We start from the raw sequence: 18,258 nt of genomic DNA, 5'->3' as shown, positions 1-18,258 counted from the left end.
AACACTGGGAAAAATCCATAAGGATGGTGGTTCAAATAATTTTTTTTTAATCTGTGATAGAAATTGGAAAGAATAACAACCATCTGCTCCTTTCAGTTCTCTTGTGAACTCTGTATTGAATGATGCAATGTTTTGCCTTCCAGAGCTTCAAAAAGTATGCAGGGATCTGTAGGGGAAGCTGAGAGGGGGAGGGAAGAAATGAGACTGAAGTTGGCCCCGAGGGCCAAACAGCTCAGCAAGGGAGAGTCCTTGGACCTGCCAAGAAAGTAGTGAAGTGACTCAGCAGGACCCCAACTACAACCACACAGCAATCAGCCTGACTACTCAACAGCTCACTGCAGAGAGGCTTACTGCAAGCCAAGGCTCAGTGAAAAATAACAGCAAGGAGCTCATGAACATAAAGACCGCTTGGCTTGAGACCACGCTCCAGGCAGAGGGACTCTGCTTCTCCAAGAGCAGCATGCTGCAGCCCCCCGGCACTGGAAACAGCCAGCCCCAGCGAGTTGGTGCCTCCTGCAAGCCTGAGCCCCTGGCACTGCCCAAAGCACCTCTGGTGCCTCAAGCCACATGTTGGTGCTTACTGCCACAGCTGTCCTATATTCTCTGCAGAAGGCCAAGCTGAAAGCCAATTACACAGTGGCAACTTCAAGACCAAATGTAAATGCATCTTTTTTTTTTTCCAAGCACCAGCACATTCCTGAACTATGCAACTAAGTGTGAGCCCTCATACTATTTATTTCCAGCTTCCATGATTTTGACTGTTGTTGATTGGACTCAAACATTTGCACTTTTATCTCAAAGCTTTCACAAAAGTTGTAATAATTCCATTCAGTAAAACTAAAGAATACTAAAACTTCAGTGTATTTGTGTAGATGCCTATACGTATATATACACACATCTCATACTTGTGAAAATGTGTAAATGTTTGATTCAAGTTCAACAAAAATCAGACTTCCCAAAACAGGGCTGGAGTTATCAAACACAAAACAAAACATGGAAATTTATTAAAAGATATTAACAGATCATTCCATAACATCATCCTTGACATTTCATTAACTATTTCTGATATTCTGTGGAAACATTAAAGAGGAAAAATACTCAAATTAATATTTATCAAAATTATATTTAAGACAACACGAAACCATAAGCTAACTGTTTTTCCTGAAATATTTCATGAAGTTCATGAAAAATGTCCATTAAGAACTCACCAGATTACATCCCCATTATCTTTGCAACTTTAATAATATTTTATTACAATATAAATGGAGTAAAAAAAAATTGAAGTCAAAAGTCTAATAAAAACACACACACAAACTTTTCACACAGAAAGAGCTCACAAACATGAAAATATAATTTTCATATGTAACAAAAACATTTATGGTTTCATAAGAATAGTCAAGACATATTATTCCAAAATGCTTTCATGAAACATTCCTGTTTTCATTAAATAACTTCTTACAGCATTAAAAAAATACATACCATAGCCACAACTCCAGAAGTTACAAAAATTGGCTCCTGTGCTCATGGCAAGTGTCCTTGGTCACTATAGTTTTGACAAGGTTGTCTCAGTACCTGCTTATAGAGCCCTGGCCTCTCCAGACCTTAGTCCCCTAATTCTTGTCACAGGCCAAAACCATCCTTCCCCAAGCCCCCAACACACATTTTTATTCTGCAGCAGCTTAGATACTCACACGTTTTCTTTCTATGACCGAAGTCAGCAGGAAGCAATTAAGACTAGTGGTGGAGTAGATGATCAGTCTCCCAGAATAATACGGGCCACAACCAACATTCATACCTGTGGTGACCAGGGCAACAAACCCATAAACAAGACCGTGCTGGACCCCAACATCACAAGCCTTCCTTGACAAAGAAGCAGGGCTTTCATCAAGGAGGACTTTCCTTTCAGTGCTAAAAGCTGGAGCTTCGCTGACTGTCACAATGCAACAGGGAATAGCTTGCTAAACTCCAAATAGCTCCCAACATTTACAAGGCAACAACCCACATGAGCGGCAGAGCCCCCGCATGACACTAACCACGTGAGTCAGCCAGCCATGGCAGCCACGGGCAGAGGCAGGTCTCGGGGTGGTGACATTCCCCCACTCCAAACACGTCTGGGCAGCCTCAGGTCAATGCCCCTCTGGGGCGAGTTGTCAGACATCTGGTGCCAAGTGTCTGTGGCGAGGTGCTGGCAGTGGGGCGGGAGGGGCGGCCTCTGTGAGGAGGGGCAGGGGCTGCCCCGCACTGGGCACAGCCGGTTCCAGCCGGTTCCACAACAGCCTCACCGCAGAGCACAGCTGTGCCTCTCGGCCAAGCTGGTGGTGCCTCTGTGAAAAACATTTAAGAAAGGGCAAAACACTGCCTGGCAGTGAGGCAAAAAGTGAGAGAAAAAGCCCTGCAACTACCAGTGTCAGAGGAGAGGAGGAGAAGGTGCTCCAGGCACTGGAGCAGGTATTCCCCTGCAGCCCACGGGGCACCCCACACTGGAACAGGTAGAGATGCCCTGAACGAAACTGCAGCCCATAGAGAGCCCACACAGGAGCAGGGAGAAGAATGAGTAGGAAGGAGCAGCAGAGAGGAACTGTTATGGACTGACTGTAACCCCCTATCCCTCCCCCTCCATCATTGTGTTGCTTTAACTTCCTGTAATTTCTCACCATCCAAATCTACTTTAACTGGCAATAAATTTTCCCCAAATCGAATCTGTTTTTCCCATGATGATAATTGGTAAATGATCTGGTCTTTATCTCAACCTACAAGTTTTTTTATGCTGCTTTCTCACTTTGTCCTGTTGACGGGGAATAAGTGAGCAGCTGGGTGGGCATTTGGCTGCAGTACAAGGTCAACCCACCACACATCTCTACCAAACTGTCTCGATGATATGACATCCCACAACCACTACTGGTTTGCATTAGTTCTGCAGAGTTAAACATTTGCTGACAAATCCTCCAATGCTATGTGATGCTTGTTTCATGAATCCAGATACAATACCATGATGAGGAAGACGGCTGAATAACACGGTCTCTCCCCCATCTCAACGTCCTGTTGTTGTGGTGGGGCAACTGCCAGGGCTGCTGCAAAAATTGTTGTGTAGTGCTTGCAAAGGGATTGCCTTGCAAGCCATAGCCATCTCAGTGGAATTTCAAGTACATATCCGCAAGCGTCTGTATTTGCCTCAGCTAGTCTTCCATCGCACTGTTTCAGTCATGCTGAAAGCAGTACCAGTGAGTCAATCAAAAAGACAAAGCTAGTGCTCAGGGGATAACAAAGGAAGAATCATAGGAATTTGAGATTCCTGCATGTGCAAAACCAACAGCTTGCAGGTGGCTTCTACTGGATATGGGGGGGAATAGCATAACCCACAAAGATCAGGAGAAGGATAAGACACCTGTTAAGAATATCAAGCACTTAATACAGGAAGGCCTACTATCTGAAAAGAAATACTGACTGTAGTAGGGCTGGGGTTTGTTTTTTTCTGGCCACGTGTATTCTTATCTGTCTGTACAAGCCACAAGAATTCAGTATGAAATAGGCTGCCAAGTTCCAGCAGCTTTGGAAGCCCACACTTCTCTTTCCTCATGCATGGACAACGCATAGAGCTGCACTTATGGTGCTGAGCCAAGTCTAGCATGTCAGGGGGCAGGTCTGGCTGAAACAACTTATCAATTCTAACTTAGAATGTTATTTAAGCCAACAAAGCAAGGATTCTTAAAAAATTAAAACTTGAATTTAAAAATGTGTCTGTAGCTCTAACTTCAAATGTATCTAGAATCACAGTGTTGGAAGTGGATCTCAAGAAATAATCAACTATATGTACATCATTCCTGACAAATACCTGTCTAATCTAGTCTAAAAATAAACCTTCAGAAAAGAAGCTCCACCACCTTTTCATGGGTGGTTTCCTCTCTGTTTGGAGAAAAATGGTCCTCTAGACAGAAGTCGGAGCCAATTAAAAAATGGTAAAGAAAGACAGACAGTGAACACATGTAAATACTCATTGTATAAATAAAGATGGGCAATTATAAGAGAGCGGTCACTGAAAAGCCCTCACACAGGAGGGAATTATCCTGACACAAACATGCTTTACTAGTCAGTTCAACTAAGCCTTGAACTCAAATTATACTTGCACTTGTTCCTGTGGTATTTATTCATATTCTGCACACTGACCCTTTCCTAAACTTTAATATTTCCTTGAAAGTACTACTAAGTCTTATTGAACCCAGTTATAGCCACCTCAGCCACGGGCAAAGACAGCTTGCTTGCTTCACTTGATGTCATTCTCATTTATCTTTGCATTCCCATCAGCCCTGTGAGAGGCTCATGGGGCAGCCCCTGGCAAATTGCTCAATGTTTCCTCTTCCCTATGCCAACATTTTAAAGGTATCCTTTGATCTTAACTGCAAGTCTAGGACAACTAAACCTCACCAGACTAGCAGAAGCTACAAAAATAAATCACTAGTTTTTTCATTGCTTCATTGTCCTCAAGAACCCTTGGCATTTTCTGGAGTGTATCTTCTCATAGCCGCTCTTCCAGCTCTAGTTAGTTTTTAGTTCCAGCCCTGTCCAGTATAACCTGAATTCTGACAGGAAGTCACATGGGTAAGCATAAGTACAATTGCTAAAAAAAATTAAATACTTACACAACTCACTCTCATTCTTCAGTCACAAGTGATAGGTCTTTCCTGACTAAATTAACACATCTTTCAACATCTTTATAATAAACCAAATTAAAGCCCTGCACCAAAATACATTCTGATTTTATAGCCAAATCATATTTCTGTTGTGGATGCTTTGCTTAGGCAAAGTTATCTTAAATTTAGTTTGTGGTACAGTTATGAAGTCGTGCAGTGGTATTTTTTTCTTATGCTTCTCTCAGTATTAAACCAAGGAAACTAGATGGATAAAGGCATATTTCAGCCTCTAGTGATTTGATTTATATTTGGACACATTATTATTTTTAGCCATACAGAGTCATGAGTTAAGTATTCTGAAGATCAAATTAGAAACAGATACTAGGTTTAGGAGAAACTGGAAGAAACTTTTTGCTCCAATATGAGAAATAAAATACCCTAAATCCAACACAGCTACCAAACTGGCATAAGCTTTAAAACAATTGGATTTATAGAACTTTTTTACTGCTAAAATTTTTACAGTTTTAAAATGGAGGCAGAGCAGAAAAAATTCTCATCGATATCCTGCAGGTCTCTTTTGCTATTTGTGCATACTAAACTCTTCTTTTTCCTCCTAAATTAAAAAGGAATTAAGAACTACTTTCCTGAGGTCTTGATTTCTAATAAATGTGGTTTTATATGCATGTGAACTAGCTAAGTAGTGGGAGATGCTAAGTCTACAGACATAAAGGTGTGAGCCCAAACTAGCTGGAGAGGGAAACTGGGGATTACAGCAGGGCCCATCCCACAGTACCCGACAACAACAGCAGGGCAGGTCCAGAGACAGCAGCCAGCTTTAACCACAATCTCTATCCTTCAGGTAAGTTTGCGGTGATGGGCAGGTCTAAGGCCAAGCTTGATGGTCAATCCACCAGGATCGGACGCATTCCAGAGATTGCCAGACAGACCCATAGTGGCAGGACAGCTCTGCCACCAAGCCAGGAAGCCCATGCATGGGCCAGGGTCCACAGACAGGGACAAACATAGCTGCGGCTAAGCTAGAGACCAACACCCCTACAACGCTGCTCACAGAGACTAGTGGCCCAGGGCTGAGATTAAATAGTGCTCCTGGGCCCATGGGTGGGGCTGGCAGGCCCCAGGTGAGGCTCATCAGGGCCATTAACGCCTATCAGTGCTTCAGGGCACTTGACAGGTGGTTCCTCAAAATTAGCGGGATGCTGCTTTGTTGAAGCTCACTGTCTGAAGAAGCACATCATTCACCCCAAAGAACTACAGCTAGTGAGGAATAAATCTTAATCTGGTTTTAGTGCTCCCATTCATCATTGTATCATTAAAGGAAATCAGAAAATTAATCTTCAGTGAAAATGGAGCAAATGAAGTTTCTTGTATCTCTCAGTCTGTTTAAATCCTTTCTCCATGACAATTTAGTAGCTCTGTTAATATTTTAGGATTTTTTTTCTTTGCCCACAGTATTTGTGTGGAAAGAATTTTGCTCAAAGGACAGCACAGCTCTCAGTAAAAAGTAAAAGTAAAATGAATTGGCTCTTGGAGCCAATGGAGCAAATGTAACATGGCCACCATTCAATACATAGTGATTCCTGCCCTGTTTCTAGCAAAGCACACATTTGTAACAGTGACCCAAGCTATCCCACTGGGGCCAGAGATAAAGGTCACCTTATTAAGTCTTGTGTGTTTTCTGAACCCTGCTGTTGGAGCCATTTGGAGAGACTGCAAATGGTGAGCTACCACAGCAAAGAAAGGAGGAATAATTTCAAAACCTAGTCCAAAACTCTCTTAGCACAAAAAGCCTATCTTTAATCCCTTGCATAATTTGATTTGATTCGATTTGAGCATAATGTAGTCTAGACTTTCAAATACCTTTTAAAATCAATTTTCTTCCTGTTTCCGACTTTTTAATCTCCACAGCAGACAAACTTTGTGAACATTAGGAGGGACTAGTCTAACCTATACAAGCATTAGCACCACTCAGCTTTTTAAAGCTGTAGAGTCTGGAGCAATTAACTCAGAGTAACAGTTTATTTCACAGTGTTTTGGAAATGACACAGTGTGCAGACAGTTTCACAGCTCATCAGTTTTAGAACATTTTATAAACAAGTGCTTGTAATTTAAGATCAATTATGATCTAACTCATGTATGATTTTCTAATGAAGTCAAATGATGAAATAATCATTTAAAAGATATTTTTAATTCCCAGTTAGGAAACCGGTAGTAAATTTAAAAGCTCTAACACATTTCCAACAGTTCTTATTTCTTTAATGCTTTTGGCTTATTACTGAAGGCAGATTTTTATTTATCTGCAAAATACTGTTGTGTCTGAAAGTGATGTGTTACAAATGGAAGAAAATTCATTTTGGTTGGATGTTTAAATCAGTTTATTTTCTGCAAATTTATAGTATTTGGTGAACATATTTTTAAATTCTGCATAGCCCTTTTTAATAGACAGTATTTATTACCAGCACACTTTTGATTGAAACTAGCATTTATTTCTTTTTTAATTTCACACATATTATTGGCCAGTTATATTTTAGTCTGACCATACTCATATCTTGAGTTAGCACAAAGCAACCAAATTGTCTGCATGCAAAGTTCAGTGCAATGTTGTCCTAGTTTTAACACAGTTGGAGGACAGATATTACAAATTACTCAGGGATATTCTGAGTGGTGGTAAACAGAAGATAACTGCTAGTGCATGAACAAAGCCATTACTTCCCCATTCCCCTATAATTTGATTCAAAAATTAAAATTGGATAATTACTATATGACTCTTTTGTCAATGTCAGAATTAAAAGTGTTAAGACAATAGCAGGCATTTCTCCAAAACCACGCTAGGACTATTTTTTTCTTGTCAGTTTATGTTCAAAACAACTGTATGCTCAAATTCTCACTTCTGGAGTTTACAAATATCTTCTAGTAGCAGTCAACAGTGCTTGTTTACATGGACAAAGGGCCCACAAAGACTATGTCTGTTTCTTCTAGAGCATTCCCTGCAAAGTGGTGATCCTGTTTAATATGCACACATGAAGAGATGTTGAGATGGGTTCCTCAACAATGCCGTCCTGTGATATGGCTTAAACAGCCACATCTGTTGCAGGGATTAAAATCACCCTGCAGCAGCAGTTACACAACATTTGGCTGTGAAATGCTGAGTAACATCAAGAGAAAGCCTCTGAGATGTTGAAAAATGGAGTGGTGGTGCTTGGGAGGCAGCAAGGATTGAGATGCTTAGTGCATGCTGCTCAGCCTTAAACTACTAGCTGATACAAGATTCAGAAAGGAGTTGTGGCCATATCCCCTTTCCATTCCCTAAGGCAAGTTCTACTGGAACACTTGCATGTTGGAGTAGAGGAGCCAAGATTGTCAGAGCTCTTTGTGTGACCTTCTAGCATGCCAAGTAGAATAAAATAGATGTGAAGAAAATAGATGTAATGGAAATAGGAAAAGGCTAAAAATCAACTGTTAAATGATGCAATGCAAGTTAAAAAATATATATATATTTGAGGGCCATGGATAAAAATGGGATCCTTTGCCCCTTAGGCTTGTGTCTCCAGTCTAACATAACAGAGTTAGTGAAGAAAAGTAATAAGGAAAAGATGTGCTAATAGGCAAGGCCCTACAAGTATTATGAACAAAGAAATCCCACATGTAATTTACTTGGTTTCAAGTTTCCCTACAAATCCCAAGTGTGGAGGATTTCCCTGGGATACTGTCTAGGGTTCACAAATTTTTCAAGAGATTGAAGGGTCCATTCCAATGGACTGTTACTTCAGTCATATGGAACAAACTAGCTGTGTATAACTCCTCACCTTATAAAACGATGCCCTTACAAACTGGGCATTCCTTCTGCTATTTGCCTCTTTGCTGCTGCCAGTGTCATAAAAAGTGAGGGTTGGCAACATGGAAGAGAACAGTAGCTTTGGGTCATTTGTCTTCATCACTTTTTCCTGTTTGTAGAAAGGGTTGCTGTGCTAGTGTGTAAGCATAACAGAATAGATTTTGGACAGGATGCAATCTCATGGAGAGAGAAGCTTAAAATTCAATTCCAGTTAAAGTTTAGCTTGCTTTCAGAACCCCTGAAGTTTACATCAGTCCTAAACAATACTTCTAAAAGCAATTGATGGAGAAACTGTGCTACATGTCTTTCTATTCTCACCAAAACTTAAAAGCAAAGCAGGAGGAAAGAAGACTTTGCTCCAAAGCTCCACAGAGTAAAAGAGCACCTAAAACTACATACAAGTCTTTTGTTCTTTATGTAGCCAGTGCAAATCCAAAATTATTCTGTTTCCAAAGAATAACTCAGATTGACACTGTGATGAGGTCAGAAAGAGACCAACCCGTCAACCAAAAGAGAAAGCAGTGGTTTACACAACCACTGAAATTTTCACTTTGTTGAGTATTCTTCATCCATATGTCTAAAGAATCAGTGCTCTGTTTGTATCACTGCACACTTTATAGGCCTTTACCATTGGACACAAGGCCCCCATGATCTATTCTTGCTGTTGATGCAATTCTACCTCAAAAGACTCATACAAACAGGAAAACAAGGACTTTGTTATAAAGACCTTACCATCTGTATGATGCAGCTGAAGAGCTTTATACCTAATGACAGGATCTGCTAAGCCACGATGAGATCCGAGTATAGGAAGTCCTCAGGTTGCAAAACCCACTTGCCATGAACTGTGAAAGAACTAGGGCAAGTTGACATGTTTACTTGCAAAATAATATTCATGCAATAGTAAGGCAAGATGGAAAAAGTTTCAGAATTCATCTAATAATTTTGCTGCAGAGCTGGGGAATAGTATTCTAAGAATAAAATTCCTGGAGACAGGAATGAGACATGAGACAGGGACTGAGATGCCTATCATAATGAAATCACAGCTTTTTTCCTGGGTAAGTGCTTTGGGAAACAGATGCTTACGGTGTTTCTAGCCTGCCTCCAGACCGATGGCTGATCTCCACCTGGGGCTAATGTAGAGGAGGTAATGGCTACTGCTCCTCATAAAAACATGCTTTTTGTCTGGTTTATGTTTAGCCAAATGCCACAAACTCCACAACAAGGAAAGTCACACCACCTCCTGCAGCACTGGGGGTTCACTAGAGGCCCCTGAGGGAGAGCCTTACATTTCAAGCAAAGCTTTTGTCTCAAAGTTACTTATAAGCACAGGACTAACTATACCATGGGGCATATACTGAGGATGTACAGCTCAATGACTCTCCATCAGGCTTACAGTGCAGCTAAAGCTTGCTTTAATCTATGTCATATCACAGCTGGCTCCAAGGGATCACATACCATTCAAGCACAGACAGACTGAATGAGTGGGCTGCAGACTTCTCTGTGCCCTTCCTCAACTCTCTGATGACAAGTTGAGCAGCAAAATCCAAAGGGATTCCCGGAATATGGCAGTGACTTTAACAGACTGGCTCAAATCCTAACCTGTCAGTTCAGATCTGACTGGTCATTATTAATTTATTAAGTAACAAAAAGTACGTCAAAAGTGTTAGTGGAGGCTGAAGCTGGCATCCATATCATGCTATTACTTATTAACACTATCTGTGGCAGAAAATCCAACAAGATCCACTAACCAAGTCTCAGGCAGGTGCTGCTAGGTAGCAGCATTTGCCCTATCCCCACAAACACTGGCTTGCTGAATATTTAAGTGTCATGTACTGGTCACTAGCAGGAAATATTTTTTAAAGGAAAGGTGAATTACTTTCATATAAAACAACAACAACTCACATTTTCTCTAGCTGCTAGTAGTTTTGATTAGGAAAAAACAGCCGACCATTTTACTGCTTGAGTAATTAAAGAATCACGCTGTTCTTCCTGTGGTTTTTCTTGCTTATGATTTTCCATTGTAATCCATTAAGTGTTATGGTATTACCAGAGATTTAACACACCAGATTTAATCAACAGTACTTCTCATACATCAGCATTTGTGCTCAGAGAACTGTACGTTAAATAGTGGTTTTAGTGAATTATCTGACCTTCCCCTCTCAAGTCTGCACCTTCTAATTACAACTTTCCTTGTTTTGGTATAAAATATTGGCAAGGTCAAACCCTGCCACAGCACTTGCAGATTTCCTCAAGAGGCTCACAGAAATGGCCTATCTGCTTGTACAAACCATGACTGCAAATGTGTTCGGATTATCTACATACTTTGTATTCATGAGGTTTACAGTTCTAGCTTGCAGCCAGGAAAATTGCTTTGATTTTTTGTAAGTCTCTGAGCAGAAGGCAAATAAAAAAATATAATATGCTTACTACCACACACAGTTCTTTAAACTCCTGCTACATTTCCCCTGACAATTCCTTTTCCATTAATCCTCCTGTCCTGGAATATTTCCCTGAAATTTGCTGACATGGCAGCAAAGGACATCTTCTGGTTGACATCTTTTAAAATTAATTCTACTAAAGAACTTTTATTTCTTCTCTTGTACCTAAAAGCAAATGGACTTCATTTCTGGGTCAGAGAAAAACAAACAACATGAATAAATGGTCTTCATCTTCAACACATCATTATTTTACAACTTAATGGGTAGGTTTATGTAACTGTAACCTTAAAGTCCAAGTATTGAGCCCAGCTCTCATCTCACAGTCATCGGGCAAGTAGGAACTGACCAAATGCATTGTTATTGACAAACAATACAGTCCTCCACTCACATCAATACAGTAGAGCTTCATGGAGTGTGCATTGTGGATCTATTTCCACAAAAACATAGAAGAAAATATGGCCTAAAAAATAAGCCACAAATAGCTCAGCGGTTAGGGCATTCAAACAGGCCATGGAATTCCTCCAAGCGTCCATCCCATTCCAGAGCGATTAGAGAGTATACATAAGGTCTGTAACATTGCTGGTTTGCTCCTGAAGTTTGAGCATGATTGAAGTCTGTGGAAATACTTCCAGTCCTACCAATGGATCTGGACCGGTCTTCAAGAGTGCAACCAACCACCAGCATCCCCAGCATGCATAAATGCTGTTTGTCCCCTTCTCTGAAAATTAGCTGAGAGGCGGAGATAAAAAAGCAAACTCCAGTCTCACTGACTGGTGCTTTACTCGCTGCACCTTATGTCTGTGTCACACCCCTACCTCACCTGCCCTCCACATCCCCAGCCTATGACCACACACTCCTCTCCAGGCCTTTCATCAGGAAAACAGCAAACAACATTGGAGATTTTGAAAGTTTTCCTCCTTATACTGTGATTCAGTTTCTCTCATCTCATTTCCAGGTAGTTCAATTTTGTCTGGGCAAAGGTTTTTCAAACATCAAGTCTGCTACAGGAGCCTGTAACACTATTTTTCTTCCTCAGAAACTGCATACCCAGCTTCATCTAGGAGAAGATTCATCTACTTTGATTAAGAATACTGAAATCCCCATCCTTCTCCTTCATTTTTTGTCTTCATTTCATATTCTAGCTCTAAATAACTGACCTGAATTTCAGTAGAATGCTAACATGACTTTGGGGCTCCCTGAGGAACAATGGGGCATTTTAACCCTGGCCCATCACTACTTCTGGGATACTCATATTTTTTGCTGTGTGTATTCCAGACCATTTGATAAGTATATCCACCATTATGAGGTGCAAAATCCAGGACATAATGCAGAGTACAGTTGGCACATTTGCCCTTAAGAAAATATCATATATACTAGAGTCAAACTCACACCCTGCTGGAATTTTAACAGCTTTTCCTCCATGAAAAGGCTTCTGCTATTGGTTCATTTTGTCCCTCCATGACTTACGTCAGTAAAGTAATCATATTTTAATAAAAGAGAGTGCTTGTTTAAAAGACAGTGAAGGGAAGCTGTTTTCTTCATTTAGTTTACAATTTGGAAGGTCTTCAGTAAATACAGTACATGAAGTGCTGAAGCAAAATAGATTGAAAAAGAGGCCTTCTTTTCATAAAACACAGAATGACATTTACAGATATATGTCCACAGTACACAGTACTAACAACTGGGTAAGGACAACAGCTTGTTCAGCATCATCTTTAATACAATTTGTTCCCTTTGAAACTTAAAATCTCAATAGACAATGCAGAAGAAAAGACTGTCTCCTGCTGCCAACTATTAGTATTTCGGCCTAGTCAGGCAGCAAAGGAAGATTTTTCTAAAGCTGTAACAACAGGTGGGTGAGAAGTGCATTTGTCCTGGATGCAGAATAAAAAATGAAGGTAAATGTAGCCATGTTCACTGACTGCTGCTGTTGCCACCAGAGAAGGCAAGCTGCAAGTCTTTTCTCCTCTAAACAGTTACAAGGAGCCTGGCATCTAGAAAGAGGCCACAAAGGGCTACCACTCTGGCAGCTCCATGAACTAGATTTAGAGGAGGCACCTGAAGGGCAGCAAGCCCATGCTATCAGCACACAGCAGCACTGCTGCCTGTCCCCCTGCCAGGCGGTGCAAAAGACAGCCAGGAATTCCCCACAAGCTGCTGTCACAGCTTTGGCAATGAGAGCAGACACAGCCAGTGAAAATGCTGAGAAACAGGCTTGAGGGATAACCAAAAATGCTGAGTTTTGAAAGGTGAGTGAGAAAGAAAAAGTGAGGATCAAGGGTAGCAGAGAAGGCATTGGAAGGATAAGACAACCTGGAATTTGACCATTTAAAAACAATCGTTAAAAGCAGTGAAGTGCAAATTTGGTGAAGTGAGACTGCAAAAGACATGTTCAGTGGAGATTCAGGAAGAACAGAGGAATAGGCTGTATAAAGCATTCTGGGAAATGGGGAAGCAAAACCATGAGAAGACATGAGAAAAATGTGAAAATTTGTTCCTAGTCTGAAGTAATTTCTTTTAGTGTGATATGTGAGCTTGTTGAATGCTGACAGGAAGGAGCTAATCAAACAGGTTTTTTATTTAAGAAAAACTTCCTTCTGTACTACAGCTTCCTTGCAACTCAGTGGGAAGCATTTGAACAAAACAAACCAACACACATAAGCCACTTCTCAGCAGAGCAAATGAACTCTCTATTCTTTACGCACTGGGTAGATTTCTGTCTGTACCTGAGCTACCTAACCTGAAGCTTATTCTGGCATCTCCATGCTGCACTGCAGTCAGTTTGTTACTATAGCATTAGCATAACCAAAGTCTGAGAAATATGAGCCTTTATAGGTACCTGTACACCTTCAAATCCAGAAGGCTTTCTATCTTCCAACTGATCTGTTGTATAGGCTACTCTACTTCATAGAACTGATTTGGGGGAGATGAAAAAAGCTATTTGTTGTCATAGAAACAGTAGGACTTTGTGCTACTGCGAAGGCTGATATGTGAAGATATTATTGTTTGGCCTTTTCCCAGGCAACCAGATTGAGAAACACTAAAAAGCTTTTAAAAAAGCCCCTGAAATTTTTCCAAACAATCAAATCTACAATTTCCACAAACACATGCAAATATTTACCAGTTGTTGTGGATAAATTTGAAAAGCCTCGGGAATGGGAAACACTGTTGAAAAAAATATAATCTTGACCCCAAAAACCAAACAAGCAAGGGACATCTTGTAAGGCTACAGGAAATGTCCAGAAATCTATAATCAGTTATGAAGAGGCAATTAAAACAACAGCAAATTTTCTTCAGTTCCCACCACTTAGCTGAGGCTAATATTTTAAAAGCCTATAGATAGTGCAGTAATTAATGTTAATACCACAAAAGCAGATATCCCGAGGGCTTAACAGCTGCCAAAGAGCACTGCTAACTGAGAGGAAGGTTAGGTGTTTATGGCTTTTCCTTTACTTTATGTTCTTTGTAACTGGAGAATAACAGCGTCAGTAAATCATTAAACAGAATGCATAACAGTGACCAAACCTCCTAACACTCCAGGTAAGCAGCTGTGTTCCCCTAATAGCTCCAGAGGAAGACAGGTTTACACCCAAGTTACAATTCATAGGCCACAGAAATATAGGGCAATTAGAAGTGTTTTAGATCATCTTATTTGCTTTAGACAAAAGAAGTTTTCTTTTACTGGAACATCTTTTTTTTTCCTTATAATCTTTCCTAAAATATCTTCATCCTCCATTGCAGAGCAGTATTTCTTAGTTATGACGGAGTGGAAAGATAATGTTGAAGGTGTTATTAGTTCATAGAAAAGGTGGGTTTTTTTAACTATTTGGTTTGGCAAAACAATGAGTATGACTAGGATAGATTATGCAGAATTTTAGCTGTATGGGCACAGGGGTTGGAGGAGGAGGGGGAAGCAGTTTAGAATATAAAGGTGACCTCTTAATCCATCTGCATTGAAACTTGCCATTCTTATCACAACAGTCCAATTTTCTCTCCATCTGTTCCAAATAGTTCAAAACCCTGTCCCATTTAGCATAGAAATCACCGTTCCCTTGCTGGAAGCCAGACAAAATGATCCAAACGGCCTTACACGTCCCATGTGAAAAAAAGAACCAGCACTGTGGCTTGCAAACAGCCTGTCTCTGTCATACAGGCATGACATCACTTGACATCTATGAGTTAATGTCCAACTGTTCTATTGCCCCATAAAAATATTCTCTGTTTTTCTTACTGAAGGAGTTTGCTTCTATTACGGAATACATCTTGCTCTTCTCCCATCTCCACAGAAACAGTCAGAATGCCTTAGGAATTGTAAACATGCAATTATTCAAGTTTCAGCTCTCTCAGGCTATGAAACTGGACAGACGTGACACTAAACTGAGCCGTGAGGAAAGCAAAGCAAAACTGCTGTAGGAGCAATTTGGGTGGGAGTGCTTTTCTTAACATTTAATGTCTAATTTCTCCTTGGACAACAGCCTAGGACTGCAGCCAGCCATACAGCCTCCTCCTATGCCAGATCCAGCATCCATCCTCTATTCCAACTTCCTTTTGTGGGTTTAGACCCTTCATATTCAACCTAATTGCCAGCTCCAGGAGCAATCCAATGTGATGCAGGAGGGCATCAGCCTTTGGGAAAAGAATAGCATGTGAAAGACAAAATCGTCAGTAAAGGGCTAGTAATTTATGCTGTAATTGTTTTTGTATTATGTGTATAATTACATGAAACAGAACAGCAGGGTAAATGAAAAGAAAAAACTGCCATTTTTTAGATTCTCCTCACTTCATTGACTATGCCCTTAGAGCTTAACAAAAGAGGGGAACTGAGAAGCCTGCAGTGATACTATTTCTGACCTAACCATAGAGTACAATCACACAGTGACTTTTAGCCTACACTCCCCTTCAACAGCAATCCTGTGTGACCACCAGCTGTGGAAAATGCAGCCCAAGCCCTTTTCCTTTCCCTCCATATGCTGAATAAGTACCTCTTAAAGGCAAAGACAAAGGGAGTTTGATTAGATATGCCACTTTTTTCCAAGAGAGAAGTCATGACTTTCAAAGCCCATGAGTTTGGACTATATACTTGATCAGGAAAATAATCCACTTGTTGTCAAAGCCTCTGATTATCCAAGCAGAGTAGCATTGGATGCTCTGCTGCATCTGTAGTTATTCATTGATTTAGACTGTAGTTCTTCACTGGACTGCACCTAGACAGAGATGTCTGTCACTGGAATTTGTAGACCTTATAATGGTATAAATAAATAGTGACATCATCATGCAGACAAACACGGCAAAGCCCAGTTGGTTTTGGAATTATCCCCCATTTATCAATATTATAACAACACCTATTAACTGATGTGACACACTTTGCAGAAAGTCACAGAATTACTTTAATGTGATAAAATATAGTTCGATCTGGGGTCCCTGGACACCACTTGGAGATGTGGAATGCAGTGAAAATACAACTATATTGCATCTAGACATTTAAAGAGCTGTAAGTCAAGTATCTTTCTTCTTTTTTATGAACTTTGTTAGCTAAAAACCAACAGGAAATTCAGGTCTATTTCAAATACACAAAATAATCACATAGGCATTCTTATACTGACTTAGGTCCCAGAAATTATAGGACATGTCCACTTCAGGACATATGAAGCAAACTACAATGACATAGTAAAAATCATAGTGCTCACATTGTATGCATTTGTGCCACACCTGAATAAGAGAAAAAAGCAAATTTACTCAGTTGAACACTTCATCAGAATATTTTCTCAGAGCTAAAAGCAAATTCTTGAAGGTTGCATAGTCTTCTCCTTAGATGACAGGAAAATGAAAGTGGTCTGTATACAAAAGACAAGGAGTCAGACTGAGACATAAGCAGCAGGTATCACTGGGCTGAAGTGAACGTCTGAAATTTCTCTGCATGACAGTTACAGGCTTGTGAAATTCCTGTAGCTACAAATTTTTCTTCTGTCATGTCCTGAAGAGGGGCTTTCCCTGGCTGGGGAATCAGTTTTCTGAAGGAAGCAAATTAATTTCATTGCGAGTGACATCCTCCCACTCTCCCAGAAGCCACAGATTCTATTTTGGAAGATACCACGGCCTGCAGTCAGTCTGGTGAGATATTGAAAAAGCAGGTCAGATAAATTGCTTATAACTAACCAAACTGAAGTTCTCAGATCCAGAGATTACTCAGATTTTGCTTCAGGAAAGAAGTAATGGGAGTCCAAGGGAGAAGCATATGCTGTGCCTGGGTCACACGATAAGTACCACAGTACCAGCTGGAAGAAATCTGGCAACAAACTTGTGGATAACCAGGATCTGCAGCTAAGAAAAATAAAGAGTAGACCTTGCATACTAGACAACACTGACAGTAGATATAATTTACCCCTCCTTATATATCATTTATATAATCCTAGAAAATTATAGTACTAACCCAAGAGGGAAAAACTGGAAAGAAAACAGCTGATGTCATGAGAGTAAGGTTAAATATATCATGGGAGTAAGGTTAAAAAAAGGATGATGCTAAAGCATCAACTGAAAAGCTGATGTTGCAAATTTTGGCTCTTGTTTGTCTTTGCTTTTACATGAAAAGCTTGGTTTGATTTTATTTCTTCTTCTTTGTACAGATTCATCACTTATTGCTGCAATATATAAAACTTGCTGCTCATGTTTTTACAGTGGAACTTTCCTTTACAAATATTACAGAGGTTGGAAAAGGCGTATTTATCTGCCCTCTGCTGGAAACACACAGCAAAAATACAGCACTGTCAGCACTGTCTTACCTGCACAGTGCAAAAATGGTTCCCCCTCCACATACAGAAGACCAACTTTATCGTGAATTCAGCAGTTACACGCGGGTTGGGTTTTGTTTAATGTACCTAGTCAAAATAAACTTTGTCTTATTTGTCCAGTATTGACTTCACTCTACTATATAAGTAGTATATATAGTCCAATTGCTGGGGTCCAACCTAATCCCACTTAAACTGGAGTAAATAAAAAGTATCTCTGTGGAAATCAAGGGAATTATACTATTACAAAACTGTCTAAATGAAAGCTGAATCATACTGTTAGAAATGTACCCGGTAAAATATGGACTGCCACATTCACAGATAGAGGCACTTTACATATACTAAGTCCATGTCTGTGGGAATACAGTACTGATCCAAGTGGATGAAATCCTAAGTCACCTGAAATTTAGAAAAAAAAAAGTTGCCAGAAATCTGATTATTATTCAGCAGAATTTTTTTAAAAACCATCTGCAGACACTGTGTGTGTCTGAGCCTAACCAGCTTGTTCACAAGAGCTTGCCACGTACACTTTACAGGACCATTAGGAATGACTG

This window comes from Buteo buteo, chromosome 10, assembly GCF_964188355.1.
Source record: "Buteo buteo chromosome 10, bButBut1.hap1.1, whole genome shotgun sequence".
NCBI classification, from domain to species: Eukaryota; Metazoa; Chordata; class Aves; order Accipitriformes; family Accipitridae; genus Buteo; species Buteo buteo.
This window is presented reverse-complemented; position numbering follows the sequence as displayed.